Consider the following 20,367-nt stretch of genomic DNA (forward strand, 5'->3'; position numbering starts at 1 on the left):
TGGGGAATTCCTTAGATAACGAATACAAGAGCTCATCAGAGTTCCTCTGCATCTCTCTCTTCACCTTCTGCCAAGGAATCGACTGCTGACCGCGCTGGAAGCCTGCAAAACTGCAACAAAGTAGCAAAGTCGACTACTGCAACACTGTATTGCTGATCCTGCCGCCTTCTCGACTGTTTTCCTGGTGGTGCATGCTGTGGGGGTAGTCTGCCTCCTCTCTGCACTAGAAGCTCCAAAGAAATCTCCCGTGGGTCGACGGAATCGTCCGCCTGCAACCGCAGGCACCAAAGAACTGCATTACCGGTACTCTGGGTCTCCTCTCAGCAAGACGAGCGAGGTCCCTTGAATCCAGCAAATCTGTCCAAGTGACTCCCACAGTCCAGTGACTCTTCAGTCCAAGTTTGGTGGAGGTAAGTCCTTGCCTCCCCACGCCAGACTGCATTGCTGGGAACCACGTCTTTTGCAGCTGCTCCGGCTCCTGTGCACTTTTCCAGGATTTCCTTTGTGCACAGCCAAGCCTGGGTCCACAGCACTCTAACCTGCATTGCACGACCCCCTGAGTTGTCCTCCGGCGGCGTGGGACTCTCTTGTGCAACTTCGGGAGAGCACTGTTTCACTCCACTTCGTAGTGCCTGTTCCGGCACTTCTCCGGGTGCTGCCTGCTTCTGAGAGGGCTCCTTGTCTTGCTGGACGCCCCCGCTGTCCCCTCACGCAATTGGTGACATCCTGGTCCCTCCTGGGCCACAGCAGCATCCAAAAACCCTAACCGCACGATTTGCAACTAGCAAGGCTTGTTTGCGGTCTTTCTTCAGGAAAACACTTCTGCACGACTCTTCACGACGTGGGACATCCATCCTCCAAAGGGGAAGTTCCTAGCCCTTGTCGTTCTTGCAGAATCCTCAGCTTCTACTGCCTAGTAGCAGCTTCTTTGCATCCACAGCTGGCATTTCCTGGGCATCTGCCCACTCTCGACTTGATCGTGACTTTTGGACTTGGTCCCCTTGTTCCACAGGTACTCTCGTCTGGAAATCCATCGTTGTTGCATTGCTGGTGTTGGTCTTTCCTGCAGAATTCCCCTATCACGACTTCTGTGCTCTTTGGGGAACTTTAGTGCACTTTGCACTCACTTTTCAGGGTCTTGGGGTGGGCTATTTTTCTAACCCTCACTGTTTTCTTACAGTCCCAGCGACCCTCTACAAGGTCACATAGGTTTGGGGTCCATTCGTGGTTCGCATTCCACTTTTGGAGTATATGGTTTGTGTTGCCCCTATCCCTATGTGTCCCCATTGCATCCTATTGTAACTATACATTGTTTGCACTGTTTTCTAATACTATACTGCATATTTTTGGTATTGTGTACATATATCTTGTGTATATTTACTATCCTCATACTGAGGGTACTCACTGAGATACTTTGGCATATTGTCATAAAAATAAAGTACCTTTATTTTTAGTATATCTGTGTATTGTGTTTTCTTATGATATTGTGCAAGTGAAACTAGTGGTATTGTAGGAGCTTCACTCGTCTCCTAGGTCAGCCTAAGTTGCTCTGCTAAGCTACCATTATCTATCAGCCTAAGCTGCAAGACACCCTATACACTAATAAGGGATACCTGGGCCTGGTGCAAGGTGTAAGTACCCCTTGGTACTCACTACAAGCCAGTCCAGCCTCCTACAGAGGGTCTTCTCTTAGCAATTTCGCCAGAGGCTCTATTGCTAGTGCGAAGAGCAGGGGGGACAACGGGCATCCCTGTCGGGTGCTGCGGCCAATAGGGAATGGGTCAGATACTACTCCATTTACCTGGACACGTGCCGTTGGATTAGAGTAGAGTAGTCTCACAAGGCCCTGGAATCTGGGTCCAAACCCGTTTTTTTGTAGAACTTGCGTAAGGTAGGACCAGTCTACTGTGTCAAAGGCTTTCTCAAAGTCAAGCAAGAGCAACGCTAGGGGGGTGTGAGACAGGATCTTGTGGTGTGCCAAGGCTAGGTGTAAGCGCCTAATGCAGTGCCTAGTGCTAAAGGCGGGCATGAAGCCACATTGGTCAGGGTGCACCAAGGTGGGTATTACGTCTCTCAGTCTAGAAGCGAGGATTGAGGCCAGCACCTTGATCTCGGTATTCAGGAGCGAAATGGGACGGTATGCCGAACAGCTCTGCGACGGAGGTTGGGTCTTAGGGATCACCACGATTGTCCTACTACTGAGAGAGATTAAAAAGGTGTCGAGTCCCGCTGGGGGGGCGTATACGCATACAAGGTTCAGTGATAGATCGCAGAGTAATCCTGAGGCAACCACAAATCTACCCTGAGCATCAGACAGTGTAGACGTGATCACCATAGGTAGTGAACGGTGGAGTAGGATGGCCACTCCTCTGGAACCCCTGGAAAAGCCCACGTGGTAGACCCTGTCAAACCCTCCATGCGCGAGCATAGGGCATTTGGTACCCAGAAGGTGGGTTTCCTGCAGTAGGACCACTGAGGGTGAGTATCTACGGAGGGTGCTGAATACTGCGGATCTCTTGATCTTGTCCAACAGTCCGTTCACATTCCAGGAGATGATTTGTGTCAGTGAGAACCAAGCGTGGGCTGTGTGGGTGTCCTACATTGTCGGGTATCTGTCAGTGGGCGTAGGAGTGACCGTTTAAAACGTAACAGTGAAATACTAAAACGATAAGAAACATTCGTCGAAATGTTGTTATCTAACCCCAACTCAAACTTCTTACCCCCCAACAGCCCCCGCCCCATACTCCCACCCAGGAAGCATCTGTCGCCCATGTACCCAAACGAAACAAAACAGCCAGTAGGACTGTTATAGGAGTGGAGTGGTGGACCCCTCCATTCAGACGGATCTTTTGCAATCGTCAGCAAGGAGTCAAGCCATTTTTGGCAATCGTTAGGGAGAGATCGGGCCCCCGGTGGGACCTCCCGGAGCCCCGCAAAACCCGTCAGCCAAGCACCAGGGATTGGCTCAGGCAGTCGTCGTCTCCAGTCCGTGTCAGGTTCAGCTTCTCTAGGGGCACAACGGCTGTCCCTTCCATCTGGGGGTTCAGATCCCCAGCTGTCTCTTTGTCTATGGGAGTGTCAAGGTCCTTTCGTTTCCCTTTCCGCGATCTGGTGCGTCTCCGGCTCCTCCGGGGCTCACTTGTGGGGGGGGTCCGTCGCGAGCGGGTCTCCCCCCCTGAGTGTGGGGTCCCTTTCGGGCTCCGATGCCCTCCTCGGTCAACCAGTCCCATGCCTCCTCCGGAGTTTCAAAGAAATGCGCCTTATCCGCCATAATGACTTTAAGCCGCGCAGGGAAGAGGAGCATGTACGAGAGCTGCATTGCTCTAAGCTTTTGTTTGACTTGCTCATATGACCGGCGACGGGTCTGGACCTCCCGGGTGTAATCTGGAAATGTTAGGATCTTATGGTTCTCCCATTGAAGGTCTTCTGAGCGTCTAGCTTCTTTGAGGATATTGTCCTGATCTCTGAAATTGAGAAAGCGTGCGATCATCAGGCGCTTTGGGCCGCCCGGTGGGGGACGCGGAGCAAGGGCCCTGTGGGAGTGTTCCACTGCGAACCAGGGCGAGAGAGTCTGGTCCGGGATCCAGTCTCTGATCCATCGCTCTAGAAATTCCGAAGCTTTATTTTCTTCCGCTCCCTCTGGGAATCCGACAAAGCGTAGGTTGTTGCGTCTTGATCGGTTTTCTGCATCTTCTGCGCGGCGGTGTAGTTCACTTGTTCGAGTTTGTAACTGGGCCACTTTGGTTCTTAGGTCGGTTAGTTCATCCTCCATTTGGGGGACCCGGCCTTCCACTTCAGTGATTCGGCTCACTGCATTTCTGAGGTCTTGCTTAATAAGGCCCATGTCCTCGCGCGCTTCCCCTATCTTGGTCTCTACGGCTGACTGCGATGTTTGGATTGCCTGCAGGATGGCATTCACTCCATCTAGAGCTGGGCCTCCGTTAGCAGTCCCCCCTTCTCCCCTGGGGGCCGCTGGCGTTGTGAACTGGGTGATCTTTTGCTGGGAGGGCGGGGTTGCTTGTTCGTTCTGTCTTTCCCCATTTTGCCCCAGGAGGAACGGGCCGTTTACTTCGACTCTCGCGACCACCTCGTCCAGGCTCTAATGCCTTATGGGTCTTCACAGGGGGGGCATCCCAGAGAGGGTTCACTGGTGGGATTTCTGCAGTACACACGGGTGGACACTGTCCCAACCTCTTCTCCGTGGTCCGACAGCCACTGGTTCACTCCACCCCACTGGGCCCCGCAGGCAAGCGACCGTCCACCCCCGCACCCGACCCCGTCTCGTGTCCCCGGGTCAGGATCCCCAGGAAATGCAGAGCCCTTCGCGCCCTTGGTGGTTCAGCTCACCTTTGATAAGTCCCTTCGGCTGGGGACGGCTGGTGTGCGCCTATCGTGCAGTGGCTCTGAAGGGTGGTTAGGGCCTAGAGCAGCCTCTACTGACCGGTCAGGCCCACCGGTCTTTTCACCCGGGGGGCTACGTGGTGCCCAGTGGTTGATCTTCTGGTCGAGTGGACTCCAGGGCTGTCCAGTTGCTCTGCTTAATATTTTGTTGGGCCCCTTTGCTATTTTATTATTTTGGAGGGGGCCTGTCATCTATTTCTTCTCCCGGGGGAGGAGGCACACCTCCTTCTGGGCTTTGCGCTACTTCGTCTCTGGCATCGTTCTTCCGGGCTCGACAGTCTCTCGTGGGGCAGCCTACCTCGCCCCAGGCGCTCAGAGCCCGGAGCCGGTGGCCGGGAGCGCGAGTGCACTGCGCAGCCTTTTCTTTAAGGGATTCCTCCTCCCGGTGCTGCGCGTCTTTCTTTTCGTGCCTCACGAGGCTGCCTCTTGCTTCGCTGTAGTGCTTTTCTCTTATCTAGTTTCTAAGCACTAACATAACACAACAGAAATGCACTTCTGAGCTCAAAGAAGACTTTTATTGTTGTTAATTCTTCCCCAACCACAATATTTATGAATGACGAATTAGTAGCTTTCAAGTCCGCGTTAATCAAACAAAATATATCAGTTTGCAATATACACAACAGGTTATATTTATAAGATATTGAATGCAAAGCAAAACAAATACTTCACCGTGTGGGAAACTATCTACAGCTTCATCTTTCTAAGGTCTGCAAGCTGATGACCCGTCAGCCGCGAGAAAGAGATTCATCTACCCACACGGGATTGCTGGCAGCTGGCGCCAAGCTCCAGCACGAGGTCCGGCAGATTCGAATCTGACTCTCTGCAGCCTGTTACATTTGTTACAAAGGTGTGCCCCCTCCTCTCAGACCTGGGAAACTGAGCAAGCCTTTTGGAGACTGGCCAGGTCTCCAAGACTACCCCTGTTCCCAAGCTCAAGCGAAGAAAACAACACCCATGTATTCTCTCTTATCAGGTCTAGTCTACTGTGAGAACAAAACATCTTGGTTCATCTTGTGCAAAAACACAGCTTGGAAAAATACAGCTTGGATTCTCAACTGCAATGTCTAACTCCACGTTAAAGGCAATGGGCAGCTAACCTAAATATCAAATGCAATGCCTAGTGTCATGTCAAAGCCAATAAGCATCTAAGCTGAGTACAAAATGCAATGTCTTATATCATGTCAAAGCCCATAGGCAGCTGAGCTGAATACAAAATGCAATGTATAATATCATGTCAAAGCCAATAGGCAGCTGAGCTGAATATAAAATGCAATGTATAATATCATGTCAAAGCCAATAGGCAGCGGAGCTGAATATAAAATGCAATATATAATATCATGTCAAAGCCAATAGGCAGCTGAGCTGATCATGTCAAAGCCAATAGGCAGCGGAGCTGAATACAAAATGTAATATATGATATCATGTCAAAGCCAATAGGCAGCGGAGCTGAATACAAAATGTAATATATGATATCATGTCAAAGCCAATAGGCAGAATATCTAATAGCATGTCAAAGTCAATAGGCAGCTAAACTGAATACATCATGTCAAAGCCAATAGGAATGCAATGTCAAAGCCAATAGGCGGCTAGACTGGATACAGCATGTCAAAGCCAATAGGCAGAATACAGAATGTAATGACTAATGCAATGTCAAAGCCCATAGGCGGCTAAACTGAACAAAACATACCATGTGCTACTGGTGAACATTGAGCAACTAATATGCGCAGTGGTGAAACACAAAGTCATTGGTCAAAACAAACTCCATCAAATGGCAGTACATTCCGCCCTTTGACCAATGAATTTTTGTTTCACATATCTCTTGTTTCAAACAAACACAAAAAAACATCAGCACAAACAATAAAAAAACATTATCAGCAAGTCACATTTGAATGATCAAAACAATCCCTGTAAAGCAATAGAAGTGAATTAACACATTGATTTCATAACCTTTCACATCAGATACATCTATACAGAAAAGACTGGGCAATTTTTATACTCTGAATGAGTCTCTAATTCAACAGTGTTAGCAATTTAATGTGGCATGAGTTCTGCTCATGTAAAGATGCACGGTCCACCTGAAAGGTTTTCTGGAAGGTAAGCAAAAGTCAGAGTTCCATATGAGAAGGGAAAAAAAAAAAAACACACAGCTTAGTTCCAGTGGAAGAATGCAATCAAACAAGTTGAACTTGAACTGAAGGCGCAGTTTGCGCAAAATGGATCCATGGTGCTGGCACTTTACTCAGCCAGGTTCAGGTTGGGGATTCGGTCCCTTCCCCGACCCCACACGCACACACTGGAAAGGGGGACCACACAGCACACTCAGGGACAGTGGCGAAACGTGGTAGGATCTGCAAAAGAAACAAGTATGACTTTTCTTGCAAATAACATTTTTCATTTAAACTGCACCCTTCCTCTTTCTTTCCCTGTTTTATAATCAGCAGGACGTTTTTGAGGCCCTTTGATATATTTTCTGCAGGTTCTGGAGGATCACTTGGGGCTTCAGCCCACACATCAGTACTGAGGTTTTTATCTGCTGCGCCACAGCTTCCCTTTTCTTGCACTGTCAGAAGGGCTGGGGCAGACTCATTCTTTACCAAACCTCCATTCACTGCACTTTTGTCAATTTGGGCCATTCTGTCTCCAATTTGTATGAATGAATCAGATTCTTTTCTAGGTATCAGCATAATTTCGATTTTTCCTTGGTAATTTGCAGCAATCACTCTCCCTAAAACCTGATCAATTTGCCATTTCTGTCCTGGTAACTTTCCTCTCCCCAACTGCTCTGTGACTGCTTGCATGACAGATTGCTTTTGTGCTTGCTGCACAGTTTTGATCAAATCTAGGGGAATGTGCATCTCTCTCATCTCTGCCCACCTGTAAGTGGCTTTTTCTCTCAGCTGTTCACATTTCAGGGGCACCCACTTAGCCATCCCCACTAAGGCAGAATTCTGGGTGTACACTTCTCTCTCTGAATTTTTCTCATTAACATCTGCAAGGTAATTGAACCAGTTAGGTGCTAAAACATTAGCAATGAACCAAAAATCAGCGAAAAAATGACACATCTCACGTAGCTCTTGCTTTAAAATCTGACACACATTATACAACTCCATTCCTTCTCCTGTGCCAGAAAACAACATTTCAGTCAATGAATCATTAGTAAAACAAACATGCTTTTTATCTTCAGTGGACACGAATTCAAATGGTGCATTCAACTTCAGTGGTAACTCTTTTACCTGTGGTACTCTAGCCCTGTCTTGTAAGTACCAGATCCATTGTATGATTCTAGCTAGGGGCACTGTTTTCTTCCCTTGTTCTTGAATTACATGTACATAAGTTTTTCCTTCTTGCACTGCGCAGAAACCTAAAGTCTGCATTATTTCATTTGCCAAATCACAAGCGCGCAGCTGCATATAATTTTTCACAGTGACCATATACAAAAGTGTTAGGATTTCTCTCAAATGAGGGCTATTCTTTTTCCAAAAATCAAACAAGCTAATGAAACTCGGTGTCTCTTTCTCTAAAATCTTTCGTTTTACTTGTGCATTTTGCAACGGTAACTCGTAAATCACATTCTGGTCTCTCTCGTCCATGTTATCAGTTAAGGAATGCATTTTGGCTGCCAAAAACCCTGGCTCACACGAAAACTCAGTGCAGCTTGGAGCTGTCTTAACCCCCTCATTACTGGAATGGGAAAAGAAAGAACCAACATTTTTATAACTTTCAGCATTATTTTGAATTATTGTATCCTGGCTAATTTGCTCACGTAAATTCCTATTTTCATGTTCCAACTTCCTACATTTCTCCTGCATTTCTCTGTAAGCAGATAAAGGTATCCAGACCTTTCTGTCATCATTACTTCCAAAACACACGTTTTCTACATATGTACAACAGAAATTATTTCTCAAAGCATTATCAGGCATTTTAGCTACACATGCATTTTCTTCTGTAATTCCCCAAACAGAAAACAATTCACAGTTTTTCTTAGCACCATCAGGCAGTTTATCAACACATGCATTCTCAGACATGGTCTGCGGTGCTACTGTGATTCTCCAAAAAAAACAATTTCTGTAATTCTCCAAACAACAAAAAAACAATTACACTTTTAAAGTGTGCACTTAGAAATCTACCAACTCGTCAACACCCTCTTAATCACCTCTTAATGACCGGCCCCACTTCTGGTACCAATTGTAGTGCTTTTCTCTTATCTAGTTTCTAAGCACTAACATAACACAACAGAAATGCACTTCTGAGGTCAAAGAAGACTTTTATTGTTGTTAATTCTTCCCCAACCACAATATTTATGAATGACTAATTAGTAGCTTTCAAGTCCGCGTTAATCAAACAAAATATATCAGTTTGCAATATACACAGCAGGTTATATTTATAAGATATTGAATGCAAAGCAAAACAAATACTTCACCGTGTGGGAAACTATCTACAGCTTCATCTTTCTAAGGTCTGCAAGCTGATGACCCCTGTCAGCCGCGAGAAAGAGATTCATCTACCCACACGGGATTGCTGGCAGCTGGCGCCAAGCTCCAGCACGAGGTCCGGCAGATTCGAATCTGACTCTCTGCAGCCTGTTACATTTGTTACAAAGGTGTGCCCCCTCCTCTCAGACCTGGGAAACTGAGCAAGCCTTTTGGAGACTGGCCAGGTCTCCAAGACTACCCCTGTTCCCAAGCTCAAGCGAAGAAAACAACACTCATGTACTCTCTCTTATCAGGTCTAGTCTACTGTGAGAACAAAACATCTTGGTTCATCTTGTGCAAAAACACAGCTTGGAAAAATACAGCTTGGATTCTCAACTGCAATGTCTAACTCCACGTTAAAGGCAATGGGCAGCTAACCTAAATATCAAATGCAATGTCTAGTGTCATGTCAAAGCCAATAAGCATCTAAGCTGAATACAAAATGCAATGTCTTATATCATGTCAAAGCCCATAGGCAGCTGAGCTGAATACAAAATGCAATGTATAATATCATGTCAAAGCCAATAGGCAGCTGAGCTGAATATAAAATGCAATGTATAATATCATGTCAAAGCCAATAGGCAGCGGAGCTGAATATAAAATGCAATATATAATATCATGTCAAAGCCAATAGGCAGCTGAGCTGATCAGGTCAAAGCCAATAGGCAGCGGAGCTGAATACAAAATGTAATATATGATATCATGTCAAAGCCATGTCAAAATGTAATATATGATATCATGTCAAAGCCAATAGGCAGAATATCTAATAGCATGTCAAAGTCAATAGGCAGCTAAACTGAATACATCATGTCAAAGCCAATAGGAATGCAATGTCAAAGCCAATAGGCGGCTAGACTGGATACAGCATGTCAAAGCCAATAGGCAGAATACAGAATGTAATGACTAATGCAATGTCAAAGCCCATAGGCGGCTAAACTGAACAAAACATACCATGTGCTACTGGTGAACATTGAGCAACTAATATGCGCAGTGGTGAAACACAAAGTCATTGGTCAAAACAAACTCCATCAAATGGCAGTACATGCGCTCAGCTGGGGGAACCCTCTCCCCAGCACCACCGACTTACTTCTTTCTCCCCCCGACTTCGGGCCTCCGCGCGTCGGCTCGGCAGGGTCCGTGTCTCTGGGGGTTCAGTTTCGGCAGGCCGCACCACTCCTGGGCCTGCAGGGGTCCCAGCCTCGGGTCTCGACCCAGTCGATTTCTGTAGCTTTGGCGGCGATCCCGCTCGGGGCGGCCACGTCAGCAGGCCGACTCCAGAGACGGGGCCCAGCGAGGCGCAGCGACGCCAGCCGCCATCTTGGCTCTGCTGCTTCGGTCGTGGCCGGTGCCCGCAGCCCAGAGCCCACGATTTTCCATTTTAAGGGGATCTCCGGGATCCAGGAGCCCGCGGGAACATGTGTGGCTATATCTCCTGCATCGATATCGGCAGCTTCTTTGGGCGGATGACGGAGGGGTCCAGAGCACTCTCAGAGTGCGACTGCCATCTTGACGCCCAAAGCCACGCCCCCCCACATAAGAGGTCTTAGAGCAATTTCATTATGAACCTCGTTTAAGGCTAAATCAAACCTAAGGGGTATGAGAGGGGTACTCATTGGCAGCTGCAAACAATTACGTATAAAGCGTTTTTCTACCGTCGTCAAACACCTAGAGTTAGAGTGCCCCCAAAGCTCGGCACCATAAGTTGAAGCTGCCACTGCTGCTGCTTTGTAAACTGTAATAGCAGGTGAGATCTCCCCCTCCGAAATATTAGCAATTTCCCTCCCTATCACTGCTGACCCCTGTCTAAGAACTGACAAACTCTTCCCAATCTGTGCCGACCACTGTTGGTCATCTGCTAACCTAATCCCCAGATAGTCAAATTGGCTGACTTTCTCTACCGGATGGCCTGCTATAGTCATTGTCCCCCTAAATGATTTAAGTGGATTAAAAGCCATGAACTTTGAGTTAGTTGGATTTATTTCAAGTCCTCTCCTGGAAAACAAATTTAAAAAAGCATCAAGTTCATTTTGTAGGCCCATTGGAGTTCTTGAAATTAATAAAGTATGATCAGCAAACATTAAAATGGGGACAGAGGCTCCTGCTAACTTTGGAGCATCATGGTTACAGTGCATCAGCTGGTCCACCGCACTGTTGATAAAAAGATTGAACAATGTGGGGGCCAGGACACACCCCTGCCTGACCCCCCTATCAACAGGTATAGCTTCTGTTAAGTCACCACTTTGAGACCAACGTACCTGAGCATAAGTCCCCTTGTGTAGGTGCCTAATCAATCTTAGTAATTCTTTATCGAGTTGGTAGCTCTCCAGAACATTCCACAATAAGTCCCATGGGACCATATCAAAGGCAGCTTTTAGGTCAATTAAAGCCACATACAAGTGGCTCTTATTGAGTGACAGGTATTTCCAGCAAAGAAGATTGAACCTGAACGCCTGATCTATTTTGCTTACTCCTTTCCTAAATCCTGCCTGGAAGTCGGAAAGGATATGAGAATCCTCTATCCATGTCAGTAGTCTGTTCAGTACCTGTTTACAGAATATTTTTTGGCTGACATCAATTAAACTTATTGGCCTATAGTTAGTTGGTTCGTCCCTTGGTCCTTTCTTGAAAATAGGGACTATAATTGCTACTTGCCACGTAGGGGGAAGTCCACCACCCCTCAGTATCTCATTACTGAGCGCATTTAAATATAAAGACCAAGTTGTCGGTAGAGACAAGTATAAATCCCCCGGAATACCATCTAGCCAGGGGGCCTTCCCTTTACGTACTGATTGGAGAGCCAAAGTTGTTTCTTTTAAAGAAAAGAGATCCAAGTCGAAATTAGGTAGTGTAGCTGTCCCAACAGTTGGTATATAGGAGATAAAGGGCCCATTGCACTTTAATAAAGGAACAATAATTTTACTAGTTTGAGCCACTCTTTATACATTTTTAAAATGTGACACCCAAGTTTCTGGCTGAATTACAGGGTAGTTCTCCACGGTTTGGGAACACCCTTTACCTGTCACTAATTTCCAAAACAGTTTAAAATCCTTCTTATAAAGTGCATCTACCAACCCGTTCCAATGTTTGGTTTCCCACTCTTTTTTAGCATTTTTTAATACTGTTTTGTACGCAGCCCTGGTTACTCTTATCTCTCGACAATTCCCTGCCTTCAGTGCTCCCAACAACTGTATTTTGGCCTGACGGCAGGGGTTAGAACACCACCTCAATGTTCTGACCCCAGTTTCTAGCCGCCTCCTTACTACCTGAAAATGTGGTCTTAACCGATTGATCAAAATACTGTGCAAATTCATCAGATCCACCGGTACAAAATCAATATGTTTCAAGGGTAAAAGCGTTGATATGACTATTTTATAAATTAACAACTGAAAGTTTGCATCATCTTCCACCAGTTCCCATTTCACATTTTTATAGTCATGATTAGGGCATTGCCCTTGACCCACTTTGTCAATGTTTTACAATTAAATGAGGTAGTAGAAAAGGAGGTACACAGAGCTTGGTGGTCACTGTCATCACGTGGAAGAACGACCATGTCAAAAAGAGATTTCCAGAGCGCATCATCTACTAAGACATAATCTATGTGGCTCGAGTATGGACCGCTCCTGTATGTAGGCAATGCCGGGGTGTCTGACTTCGTGTTCCCATTTACTATTCTTAACCCCTTTGCTTTTATTAGGTCCTCTAATAGATCCAATGCTCCCCCTACTTTCTTAGTTATGGCCTGGACCGGCCCAGATCTGTCCCATGGATCTGCAAACTGGGTTCCTTTTTGCTGGTGGTCGACTTTGCAGTTCAGTTGCATATTATATTCTCCTGCAACAATTAAGCCCTGCCCCCCTGGTAAACAATTCAAGAGGTCTGTAAGCATATTAATTAAAGCGGTCTGAGACCTTTGGGGGCCAGGTCTAACATATATATTCACAAATACTATGCAAACAGGCCCCCTTGGACTGCTGAGTTCGACCTCAACAGCTAGTATATCCGTAGTGGGGGTTGATAGCTCCTTTGCCTTTGGGAACAAATCGTGTTTTAGCCAGATTACCAAGTCCCCTGATGCCCTTCCAGATGGTGATGGAAGCGCAGCCTTCTGAAAGGTCCAATAGCCTGCTCTATTGAACGCAGAAGAGGCCCATGTCTCCTGCAATAAAAAAAAGAGGCTGCACCAATCAGGGTTAGTTATTTTTTGAAGCACACCTTCCACATTCCAAGATAGAAGCTTAATTAGTAAATCAGTTCTATCCCCCATATCTTGCAGCTTCTCTTTATTCTCACTTAAGTAAGGCGTTACTCCACACTCCATCTCCTCTACTTGGTCACTACAATATACTCTTGGCTCTACTCCCAAAGTACCCAATGTCTGGTTGCTTAACATACGGGGGTCCAAAACCATTTTGCTGGGTGTGTCGTCTCTCCCATCCTTCACTATGGGGGCTTCACGTCAATCCGTGGTTGAAGTTGGACTGCTCCTATAATCCCATCTTGAGGTACATGTGCTAGGGGGCATAGGGATGTTATGTCTCTCTTTAAAAAATAAATTAACCAATGATTGGGGGATTGTTTGAGCAAGAGACACTTGGGGTGAGGTACCAGGTCTCGATCTTTGATCAAGTGCCAAAAGACCCCTTACTAGGCTCTGGCTGCTCAGTTTCAGCCCTATGAGGTCTGTTTCTGAGCATTCTCTTGAGTATCTCTGGACAGTTACTATGTCATCCCTTATAATAGACCTACACTTCTTTACCCCCCTTATCCAGTGGATTACTTTATTCTTGAGGGAATCCCCTTGTTCCTTTAGTCCACAATTTAGCTTAGGGACGTTTGTCATGTATACATCATACTGGCTGTGCTTAATTTGGCTTATTGGGGCACTTTGCGGAGGATCTATAATACTATTATCTAAAGATTCATTTCTATACACCGCCTAATTAGCCCCTTTACTCCAGTTAGTGTCACATTTATTTGAGCCGGCCACGACAGGAAGTACACTTTCTTCCCCATGGGAATTTTGTGTTGCCACTCCAACCCTCTTTCCCCTATGTGTTCCTGCCGTAAATGTTTCAACTTGTTGGATTTGCCTAGATAGAGGATTAGGCCCAAGTTCTGACGAGGATTTCCTTATACTCCCAATTACAGCAGATATGCCATCCAGCTTCTCATATATCATGTGGCTGAAAGATGTAAGATACTCTCTGAGGCTCAGAATTTCAGCTCTTATTTGTACTAACTGTGCCTCAACAGGGTGTTCCCCCTGAGTAGCTAAATTCGTTGGTGGCTCCTCAGTTTCCCTTAGCACAATCCTCTCTGGTCCAAATGTCGCCAGGGAGGCAAGAGGTAAAAAACGGTTGGAGCAGTTTATAAGGGGTAAAACACTACCCTGCTGGTTAGGCAAGCTCAGTTTGGGACTCTCTGTTGGATTGGTCGAAGCTTCTGGCAGAATAAGTTCTAAATTAGATCCTTGCAGTGAGGGTAACGTCAACTCTCTATTCACAGGGGGAAAAAAGGATTTTATGTCATTGGTAGCGGCAGTGATCCCTTTCTTAAGGGCTTAGTAGCTAGAAAACGTTCTACTTCCTCTATTAGATCATCAATGTTAGTCAATGTACAGTTTTCGGCAGCATGTCGATGTACTTTCTTCGCCCCTCCCAACCCAGTAGGGTTACCACTGGCTTTCCTTTTCCCCATCCCGGAGGGTTATTAAAGTCCCTCAGATTGAGTAACGTGAGGAAAGAGCCAAGGGAACACAAACCAGGTTTATGGGAAGTGGATCCCACCCCCAACACCCACGTGCGGAATCCGGTCTTTTAGATGCTCAAATTAAAATGTATAGGGACTCAGTCCCACCTCCAGCCCTCACAGACAAAACCAGCGTTTATAATGTAAGCACAGCATCAAGTATGTAAGGATTTGAGCCTGCCCCAGTGACAGTAACTAAATACTGCTCTTTGATTTGCTTTACATAGTCTAAAAGTTAAACTCAGTCATATGAGCAGCAGAAAGATAAAAGAAAGAAAAAAACACTAAAAGAGTGCCTCCTAGCAGCCACGTGCCTGTTTGTCACCAGCTCCAAAGGCCTTAGTGAGGATGTCAGAGGGGGGCCCTACCCTGCCTCTTCCTGTCAATGACGGGCAATGACGGGCAAGGACGGGCGAGCGGGAGTGCGTGTGTTGAATATGAAGGGCCTCCTGGGCAGCCCCTCCTCCTCCGGCTGTACAAACGTGCCTCCCGTAGAGCGGGAGCGCGTGTGTTGAATGTGAAGGGCCTCCTGGGCAGCCCCTCCTCCTCCGGCTGTACAAACGCACCTCCTGTAGAGCGGGAGCGCGTGTGTTGAATATGAAGGGCCTCCTGGGCAGCCCCTCCTCCTCCTCCGGCTGTGCAAACGCGCCTCATTTACCCATACATACAAAGGTTCACTGTTATTCACACATACATGTCCTCAATGACTCACCCATACATGTACTCATGCACTCACTCAACTAAAGCATATACAAACATTATAGATAGGAAACAGATTTTTTAAAATGGTAGAAATTCACTGAAAAATCTAAAGGTTACTTGGTTGTTATCGTTATATTCTGATTTTACTCGTACAAAACCAAAGAAATTCAGCAGTAATAGTTACCTCAGCTAGCTATAACTTGCATCCCCATAATGCACTGCTTATGACCAGCCTAATACATCACTCATTACATGGTCAATTACATCACTGAAGGCATCTCAAATGGCATCAATGATGACAATCATCCACACAACCACTCTCAAAACCACTTACATCCCCATATACTTTCCTATAATCCAACTCCCACACAACTGACATACCACCTCAAAAACCATACAAACACACACATACTTTTTAACAATAGAGGCACTCACATATCAAGTCACCTATGCAGCTGCTAACATAACCAACTTACACATACAGGCACTCACGCACCTACTAACAGACCAACACAGCCACTTATACATCCAGTCAGAGACACTTACACACCAACTCATACACCCATACAATTACTCACACACTGAGTCGTCCATACAGCTACTGACACACCTATTCACTCACCCATACACTCACTTACACAGCCTCTCACTCACCCATACAGTTGATCCCACGCCCACACACTTACTCATACACACAGCAAATACCAACTTGTACTCAGTCATTTATACAGTTACTGAAGCACTTACTCTCCCATACTACCTCTTTCGAGCTACCTTAATCATTCATATAGTCACTAATTTACCTCTTTACTCACCCATACAGCCACGTATATACCCACTCACTTATCCATAAAAGCACTTACACACCCATTCATACACCCACTCATGTACTGTATCACTCACCCACACAGACACCTATTTATCTGCTCAGTCACTCATTTACCCACTCATACACCCTCTCATTCACCATTTATAGCAACTGACACTACTACGCTCACATCAGCTGCTGTACGGAAAGCTCTGGGGTGATCCGTCAAGCGGGGACCGAGAAAAAGGGTGGGTTCCAAATCGTGTTTTCCATATGTTAATTCTCATAGTGTTTTTGAACAGGACTATACCCTAAAACACTGGACATAATTACACCAAATTTGGCAGGAAAGTAGATCTTGGTCAAGAAAGCTCCCTTTTTCTTGTTTTGGTGTAAAACCATTGAGTAGTTTTTGAAATACTAATGAAAATTTTTAATTGATATATATATGGGGATTTGAAGGCTCCCTGAACCCTCCCAATCACGTGCTGAGATCCGATTGGCTGCCAACACTTCAACGAGGACGTGTTGACAGCCATCTTCAGACAATTCCCAGAAAAAAATATTTTAAAAAAATAAGAAAAGGGGCCAGGGAAAGGACACCCTAACCCCTTAGCTTTGGTGTTGGTGTCCCAGAAGAACTCCCCACCAGGGCACCAAAAAGCAGTTTTTTAAAACATTTTCACTTGAAATTCAGGGGAGGGGGGATGCAAATCCACATGAAATGTTTTTTGTTTTTTTAAATTAAACTGTTTCAGTCTCCTGCTCTCGTTTCAGTAATACCCCCAGGGGAAATATAAAAAGAAAAAAAAATACGAGGGTGCGCACAGGAGTCCTCTTCCTGCAACAAAGTTAAATGTTGGAGGGGGGTTGCGAGGCCCACCTCAAGGAGCCAATATTGGCCCTGGGGACCACCACCCGAGGGTCAGGTCCTGGTATCTTCTGGGGGGCCCAGGGGATGGGGGTCTCTGGGCCTGAAAGTGGCCAGGGGATAGGGTCATTCCTGCTCCTATTCCTCCTCCTCCTCCCCCCTCCACTGGTCATTAACCCAATGAGGTAGCAGTTACTAACTAACCCGTAGAAAGTGCTCCAGTTGGATAGACATTTTGTGCAAAACTGTGGACTCTTGTTGGCTACACAGGCAGGTGAGCTTCTGTTCTGACCATGATTTTAATTTCACAGAAATTAAACCTCAACCGGAAAGACTTAATAATATATATGCAGCAGGTGCCACAGTTGAACCTTCTGGAAAGGTCAAATGATACTAACTCCTGGGCTTGGCGAAGGCACAGCAAGTGTGCTTTCTCCACGATTCCATATTGAAAAATGATCTAAAATCCTTTGTGGAGGTAAAAGCATCTTTTAACTATTGGAGTGCAATCAGACACTCTCATACAGAGAGACCCTCACAACTATTCTCACACCCAGAGAGACAGGCCCTGCGGCCAACTCCTCCTACACATGGCCAAAGGTTGTGTGCGGCGTGGGGTTTGGTGGTTAGTGGTGTTGGCAGCAGTTATAGTTAGTTTAGGCCGCAGGTTATAGTTACTTGAAATAACTATAACTGCTGAATGTCTGTGGTTTTGTTTGAGGAAATTCAGAACCTAACTATACTTTCCTTGTAACCTTTGGTTTTTGAGTGAATTTGTAAGGTTTATTTAATTTCATTTCCTAACTATAACGTCCCAGTAACCTTTGTTTTTTTTTTTTACTGAAAAAAATATATAAATATATGTAAATACAAATAAAAAATGGCTCACCTTATTTAAATATATGGTGTTACACTGCATTACGCACATTCCAGACAATAATGTTGCCTGAACCTATGTGTCTTCTTCCATTTTTACGCTCAACATGTATTTCAATAGGCACCCCAGCAAAGAAAGTGGTTGCGGTAGAGACCGCTCCAGTGGAGTGCGCCTTGACCTTATTTGATAAAGGTTTTACGGCCTTGGAATTACAGAATTGGATAGCAGCTGAAATCCACCGAGTTATACTTGCCTTTGGGACTGGACCACCTCTACGATAATTCCCATATGCTACTAACAGTTGGTCTTTCTTTCTGAACTACTTGATGAGATGTAAAGAAAATTCCAGGCACTTTTAACATCCAGTGTATGCAGTGTTTTTTCAGGTACCAACTGTGGATTTGGAAAGAAAGATTTTAGTATAATGGGTTCATAAAGATGGAAATCTGAAAGGACTCTGGGGATGAATCTAGGATTGGTTCAGATATCACAGCCTTAATCTTTAAACTGCAAAAAGGTTAATTAATGGTGAAGGCTTTTATTTGACCAACCCTTGTAGCTCATGTAGGAGCCAACAGCAATGTCACTTTTCACATATGAAATTTGACCTCTGCCTTATGTATAGGTTCAAATTGATTCTTCATTAGTTGTGCAACAATGTATTAAGTTGCCACAAAGGAGGAGGAGTATTTACTGGAAGGAAGACTCTAATAATATGTTTAAGGAACTGCCTAATGATTCTGTTAGACCCGAAAGATGGTGAACCCGAGGAAGGTGTATACCTTGAGAATCCTCCTAGATGCACTTTAATAGAAGTGTGGACTAAGCCCTATTTTGCCTATAACAAAAGATACGGCAACAGATGCCAAAACAGGGTGCCAAAATAGGATGAAAATTCATTTTCTGGTACCATACACACAAATGCTTCCACTTTAATTTATACGTTTTATTAGTGGTGTCAGCTCTAGCTTTTGCAAGAATGTCTCAGCAGTTTTGAAAGTGGTTTACACCTGCAAACTCATGATATTCAGGAGTCAGGCAGATAAGTGAAGGGAAGTCGGGTTAGGATAAAGTACCTGGTTGTGGGTCATTGTCAAAAGCGTCCTGAGAGGTTTCAGCTGAATGTGCTTTGTCTCTGATGGTATAACAGCTCTGTGAACCAGCCTGGGCCACCATAGGGCAATCAAAATTATTCAAAATGGTTCTCTCTTCATTTTGCTGAGATGCTACAACACCACACAACCATTGTAAGTGGTACCAACTTGCGTAAAATTGGCATTTCCAGTTCTCTTGCATTGCAGAGATCCAGTGTGGGTTTGCCCCACTGGTGGAAGCTGTTGTTCAGAATTGACTAGTTGAGCTCCCATTTGTGGTAGCTGTTCTTGGTTCTGCTCAATGTGTCAGCTAAGATGTTGTTTGTACCAGGAACATGTTCTGCTCGCAATGTTATTTGGTTGTCATAACCCAGTTCCAGATTTCTTGTACTTCCTTGGATATAGCCAGAGATCTTGTGCCCCCTTGGTTGTACACATTGTGCATCCTGGTGGATTTGTCTGTGCAAATTAACACTGGCAAACCTGTTATGAGTTCCAACCAATTTATATGCATGTTCATCTGACTCAGATCATTTTTCACTTATCTGTAGAGGTCTTGCAAATGTGCACCCCGACCTTCTAAAGAAGCATCTATGGTGGTCACATAATCGGGGAACTGGAGTAAGAATGTTAGTCCCATTGAGAGCTTGTTGGCTTCTTTCCACCAGGGTAGATCCTCAGTCATACCTTGAGTGATCTTTATCTGATCGTCGAATCCATTGTTTGTCCAATTCTTCCTGGAAATGCCTCAGACATCAAAAAAGGTACTAGTGATATGGTAGAGGACATCATCCCTAGGAGCGATTTGAATAGACATACTGAAATTGACTATCTTTTCAATAGCCTGTGTGCTAATTGTATGAACCTATTTTGTATTTCCTGTGATAAGATTGTGTTAAGGTTGCATCTAAAACGTCTTCCAGAAACATTATTCTCTTTAATGGAAGAATTGATGACTTCTGGTCACCTAGAAACACTTCTGCCTTATGGAGCCTGTCACTGGAAATAGACATTTTGTAAGGATGTGTGGGGGCTGACCTGAGCCCTAAAGAGAGGACTTTGGACTGACAGTGAGTGCCAGCAACCCTGAATCCTAAACATGTTTGATGTTTCGTATGAAATAAGCATCCTGTAGATCCAAGGCTCTCCTGTAATCTCCATGGTTGAGGAGCCCAAGGATGTCTTGAAGGGTTAACATGTGAAAGAATTGTTTCCTCAAGTATTTTTTTTGTATTTAGGAGATCCAAAATGGGTCACCATTTCCCTGATTTCTTTTTGATTTGGGAAAAAACAGGAGTAGCAACCCATTCCATTGCGGGAGTTGGGTACTTTTTCTACTTCTCCTGTGCTTAGCATGATGACAACTTCTTTTTGAAGTAGCTTGAGATGAGGTG

The sequence above is a fragment of the Pleurodeles waltl genome, chromosome 8 (assembly GCF_031143425.1).
Source record: "Pleurodeles waltl isolate 20211129_DDA chromosome 8, aPleWal1.hap1.20221129, whole genome shotgun sequence".
NCBI lineage: Eukaryota > Metazoa > Chordata > Amphibia > Caudata > Salamandridae > Pleurodeles > Pleurodeles waltl.